The sequence below is a fragment of the Arvicanthis niloticus genome, unplaced genomic scaffold (genome assembly GCF_011762505.2).
Source record: "Arvicanthis niloticus isolate mArvNil1 unplaced genomic scaffold, mArvNil1.pat.X S10, whole genome shotgun sequence".
Taxonomy (NCBI): domain Eukaryota; kingdom Metazoa; phylum Chordata; class Mammalia; order Rodentia; family Muridae; genus Arvicanthis; species Arvicanthis niloticus.
This window is the reverse complement of record NW_023044982.1, coordinates 760544-766182: the sequence shown is the minus strand read 5'-3', so window position 1 is coordinate 766182 and position 5639 is coordinate 760544.

Below are 5639 nucleotides of genomic sequence, written 5' to 3'. Positions count from 1 at the left end.
CTGTGATTCCTGACATCCACCAGCATTTACTGCCATCTCTGAATATTCCAGAGGCTCTGGCTCTGTATACTCTCTTGCCTCCTCAAGAACCTAGCAATGCTTGGTACACAAATATAATGCTGGCAAAATCCCATAACACAGTTTGTTGTGTTCTGTTTCTTAGGGATTTTCTTCTGCAGAAAGGTCCAGGTTGCTGCCTTTCCATCTTTACAATATTTTAGAAGCCGTTTAGAAGAAGGCATTTGAAAGTTAACCGGGAGTTTGAGATGGCTCATCAGTAGAGAGTACTGAGGACTTTGTGTGATTCCCAGCCCACTTGGCAGTTGCTACTCTAACTCCACTTCCAGGGACCTGATCTCCTCTTTTGGCCTCAACTGGCAATACACAGCTGGCATGTATTCACACAGACACCACCTTCACATGAGTGAAAATAAAAATAGTTTAAAACGAAAAAATAAGTATGTGTAGCCAAGACTGCTCAATGTGCAAGAAACCCGTAGCCAAGCTTACCATTTTGAGTTTGATCCATGCATGAAACCCACATGATGGAAGGGGAACATGACTCCCAAAATTGACCTTTCACCTCCATAAGTCTGCAATGGTGGGTATGCTATGTAAAGTGCAGGCATCACATAAAAATATATGGTAGTAGTCCCAGCATTGTAGGTGAATGCTGAGTTCCATATACCATGAGAGACTCTGAAGCACCTCCTTCTCACTTATAATGTGACAAAAGTAAAAAAAAAAAAAAAAAAAAAAAGTGAACTGAAAGGTCCTAAAAGATGGCTCAGCAGTTACAAAGCACATGATGTTCATGCAGGGAGACTCAGTTCAGAGAAGGCATCTGTGCTATGATGGAGACTCTTTCCTAAGAAAGCTAGGACTTCTTTTGCATGTGGCATGCTTATGTGTTAGTATATATGTATTATAAAAATCCTTAGTATTTTTAAATGGAGAACTGAGAAGGCTATCTGGCCTCAAGCTAGTCTTAAATAGATGATCTTTCTGCTCCACCCTTATAGGATCACAGCTATTTACTACAATGCTTAGCAGAATTTAATAGTTTTCTATGCTGAAGGAAGGGTTTGAGTGTGTGCAATGCGCATGTTTGAATGCCTATGTGCAGTCCAGAGGTTGACACTTTTTCTTGACCCAAGCTTTTTGAGACAGGGTCTCTTATTGAACCTAGAGCTCACTTCTTTGGCTAGCCTGTGGCCAGTAATCTCCCCAGCATATATAATGTTATGTTGACTTATGCATGTCTGGAATGTGAAGACTTTAAAGAATGAGGCACACTGCAGTGTAATGCTGCAGACTTTAGTTTAAGAGTAGTTTGCTACACAAATGTAATAAAGAAAACAATGATACAAGGGAAGTTGTTTGAGTTCAGAAAAACACAATCAAAGAACATGTAAATAACATCAAAAAGTACATATAAATAAATACAGAGCTTTCTTAGGATAGACCAATTTAAATACAATTTCCTGGCACATACTGTAGATTATAGCTGGAAAAGCAAGGTACAAGGCCCTGTCTAGATTCAGGGTACACTGAAGACAGCACTCAGCATATCCTTTCACCAGATTGGGTTCTATAGCTATTTCCATAATTCAACAAGAATAAACCTGTCTTCTAAACTAAACACAGATGTTTGTTGCAGAAGATATGAAATCACATCCAAGCACAATACACTTTAGGTAACAATACAATCCAGAAAACAGAATACACTTTAGGTAAAAGGCACTCGGCCTTTTTTTCCTAGAGCCTCTTTCACAATTCCCCAAGACACTCTTCTCTCTGGCTGTGGAGAGAGAGACAGGGACAGACAGAGAGACTCATGAATAAATTTAGATTTATTTATGTGTATGAGTGTTTTGGGTATTAATGTACATGTTCTACAAGGATGCTTTGTTCTTATAGAGGTGAGGTGAGGGTGTTGGATCCCCTAGAAGTGGAGTTAAAGATGATTGAGCCTCTATATGGATGCTGATAATCAAACCCAGCTCCTCTGGAAGAGCATCCAGTGCTCTTAATCACTAAGCCATCTCTTTAGCCTCCACACTTCATTTTTTAATGATGGCTGTGTGATCTGGTGTTGATACTGTTATGGTGGTTTGATGTATAAACCATCCTTATAGTAGCAAAGATTGACCTGCCCAACAAGACATTAAACAGAGGTCTGGGGAGGTCACCTGAAAGAGAGCAGTGTGTGTGAGGGGGGCAGGCAAAATGCAAAGAAACACGGCTTGTCTATAGGCTGATCAAACAGTAATTTTTACTTTTTCACACAGGGGTTACATTAAAAAAAGGCAGGATGTAGGGAAGAGGATGATGCAGGAATTTAGGTGTTCAGAGGGAGTACAGATATCTTCCAGAACAGTGTGTCAGCAGAGTAAAGGTTCAGGGGACAGGACACTATGACTCTGCCTATGATTCACTTGTCCTAATCTAAGTTGGTACTATCTACCAAGGTCACCTATCTACAAGGTCTATGACTAGAGCCTGGCAACTATCTACCAAAACTGCTTCTTTACAATAGCTTCTAGGTTTTGTAATAGCTTCTAGTGTTTTTCCACAGAGACCCAAGACTTGGTGCTAGCAGGCATGCATGCTAGGCCTACCACTCTCTTCAGGTCTATGGCTGATTCCAGGCCTTCAGTGTATAGACAGAGATGTCCCTGACAAAAGATGGTTTGACTGAGCTTGTGTTGTTGATATTGTCTTCTGTTAATGGTGTTTCATGAACTGGGCCAGTGACCTTTAGATACCTTTTAGAAAATGGGCATTTGTCTTCCACCAGTGTGATGGATGTTAAGACTACAATTCTAACCTCATGTGTGTAGTGTTCTCTCTCTCTCTCTCTCTCTCTCTCTCTCTCTCTCTCTCTCTCTCTCTCTCTCTCTCTCTCTTCCCCCTCTCTCTTTCTGTATGTGTGTGTGTTTACTCCATTGTGAGTGTTGATATATGCATGTCATGATGTACATGTAGACACCAGAGGACATCTTTTGCACTTTTGTTCTCTTTTGCCAAAGTAGGGATCAAACTCAGGTCCTTTGGGTTTGTATGGCAAAGGCTTTCATCCACTCAGCCATCTCTTCTGGCAATTTCTTATTATTTTGAACAGAAGTGTTTAAATAAATGAAAAATCAGAAAAATGTGGAAGTTGACAAGTGTAGAAAGATCATTATTGGCTACCTAGTCAGTTTGAGGCCAGCCTTAGGCACAGGAGACTCTGACTTAATAAAATAAAAAAAGGTTTTTATACTCTAATACTTGAAGTTGTGAGCCTTTAAATTCATGACAAACCTATTAATGAGAATAATATGGTGGACATGTCTTTCATTTCTGCACTTGAAGGCAGAGGCAAGTCAATTTTTGATTGGATGCCAGCTGTGTCTACATATTAAATTCCAGTGCCACAGGATGAAGCTCTGCTCCAACTAGCAAAATCTGCACATGAAAATTTAAAATCATCTCTATAGAATGCCCAACAACCCATTCCTGATTCAATTTGTCATTCATTTTGCCCAGCTCATGAGTGGCAGTGTTTCATGAAGATAAGTTTACTCACATATAAGACTGATTATTCAGTCCCAGCATTTGAACACAAATGGAGTAACCTACTGTTATAAAATGGTGTCACTCCAAGGCTGAAAGATACCATATTCTTTGAAACTACATAACAGAACAGGGCATAGATTGACCTCCAAAACATTCAAGTTAAGCTATAGCAAGTCAAGCATAGTGACACATGCCCACAATCCAAGTACATAGGAGGTAGAGGCAGGAGAATCAAGAGTTCAAGACCAGCCTGGACTACAGATTGGGACCATGTTTAGAAAGAAAAATAAGACCAAAATAATGACTTGGGTCAAGGACATGAAACCAACACTAGACCAATGAAGAACAAGGCCTGTTGGCAAAAGCCTGTAATCTGAGCTACTCAGTAATCCTCCAGCTACCCTGGAGGCTGAGGCAGCAGGATCACAGAGACATATGAAAAAATCTTTTAGAAACTCACTACCACAAAGAATAACTTAAAAGAAGTTTTTTAAACAGGAGTTTATGTAGGCATGATGATGCATCCCTTTAATCCCTAACTGGAGAGGCAGAGGCACATGGATCTGTGAGTTAGATGACAGCCTAGTCTACATAGAGAGATTTAGGATGATCACTGCCATGTGGCAAGAAAATGAATAGATTTTTTTTTTTTTTTTGCTTTTTTTGAGACAGGGTTTCTCTGTGTAGTACTGGCTGTCATGGAACTCACTCTGTAGACCAGGCTGGCCTCGAACTCAGAAATTTGCCTGTCTCTGCCTCCCAATTGCTGGGATTAAAGGCATGCGCCACCACCACAAATAGATTTCTTAGAATGGCTTACAAGCTGTGGTTCAGCTAATTCAACTATGGCTCTCTACCAACTGAAATTCCAAAAGTCAGTAGTTATTCAGTCCATGAGGATAGATGTCTCAGGTGTTCAGTACATGCTGGAATCCCAAAGAAGTGCTTCTAATGTCAGTGAAGGAAAGGACTTGCTAGCAAGAACAAGCAGGCAAAGAGGAAGCCTCCCTTTTCTATATTCTTTATTTAGACTGCTTGAAGAAGGTGTTGCCCAGATTAAAGGTGGATCTTTTTACTTATGTGTAGGCATAAACTTTTTGCAACCTCCTTTTAGCAAGGCTTCTACCTTCTCCTCTAACCCAACACCCAGAAGAGTAGTGGAAGAGAAAAGTTGTTAGGGTGTGGGGGAAGTAGAACTAGTCAGCAAGAATTCTTTGGCAGCAGTTCAGTTCCATAGCAAACTATGACTCAGCAGCTGCAGACCAGTCCTCTAGGAAGGTAGACAGGAGGCATGAACCAGCAGCTAAAGTCCAGTCTTTTTAGCAGGCAAAGACCAGGCATGAACTGGCAGTAATTCAATCCTGAAGAAGCCACCAGGCTCTAAGACCTGCCTGAGGTGAGGCTACTAAAACTGCAAGCTGCCATGGGAGCCTCATGGGCAGTTCTTGGGTGAGTGTCTTTCAATGGTGATATTATCACAAGTTGAGCTCAAGAATGCTGTATAAGTCAAAACAATACAAATATGTTGTTAGGGAAGAATATCATACCAAGATGGAGCAAACTAAACCAATGGTCAGTGCTGGTCTCCCACTGTCTGTTACACTCCTTCATCACATGTACTTTCACATGTTTGCTATATGCAAATATCCTCTCACCTGTGTCTGCTTCAGTCAAACATTCTTTCACAGGTCAGCTTTTGCCAGATATCCTTTCACCTGTGCCCCAGCAAAACATCATTTGACATAACCAACTTTCCAAAGAAACTAGTTTGGACTTCATCTATGAACATCTAATTTTTGATAAAGAAACCAGAAACACACAATGATAAAAAGGAATGCATCTTCAAAAATGGGACATTCTAACTACACATCTGCATGTAGAAGTCTACAAAGAGCTGCATAGTTATGATCCTGCACAGAACTCAGATCCAAGTGGATTAAAGATCCCATTACACCAGACTCACTATACCTGATAGGAGAGAAAGCACATCATACCAGAAGACAACTTCCTAAAGAGAACACAATCATGCAGGCACTAAGATTGCCAATTAATAAGTGGGGCCTTATGACTGTAAGACA